Raw genomic sequence first — 560 nt, forward strand, 5'->3', positions numbered from 1 at the left:
TTTTTTTTTTTTTTTTTTTTTTTGTAGGGCATCACTCCTTAACCCTGGCTGGCTTTGAATTCCTGGCAGTCTTCCTGCCTCAACTTCTCAAGTGTTGGGATTATAGGTATGTGCCACCATGGCTGGCTAAAAATGATTTCTTGGTAGAAATTTTTTCTGCTTAGAAAGTGTGATTGGGGCCGGGGAGTTGGCTCAGTAGAATAAGCGCTTGCCTGGCAAGCGCAAGGGCCTGAGTTCAATTCCTGGTTCAAAAAAAAAAAAAAAAAAAAAGTGTGATTGTCCTCTCCAATAAGTTGACTTTGTGAGATCTTTATATATTTGACCTCTAGGTCCATGATGAATCAAAAAGAGTTTCACAAGCATAGGAGGAAAGAAGTCCAAGGTGGGGAAGGAGAGAGTATTGATTGTTCTCCTGTACTATACCTTTTGACTTTTTAAAGTAATTTTTTTAAACATTTATTTATTTGTGGGGGGGGGGCAGCTCAGCCCACCTGGGGTTGGGGGATTGAACTGTGGTCCCTGTGCTTTGCCAAGCTTGTTCCAAGTAGGTGCTTTAGACC

The sequence above is a fragment of the Octodon degus genome, unplaced genomic scaffold (assembly GCF_000260255.1).
Source record: "Octodon degus isolate 3935 unplaced genomic scaffold, OctDeg1.0 scaffold00115, whole genome shotgun sequence".
NCBI classification, from domain to species: domain Eukaryota; kingdom Metazoa; phylum Chordata; class Mammalia; order Rodentia; family Octodontidae; genus Octodon; species Octodon degus.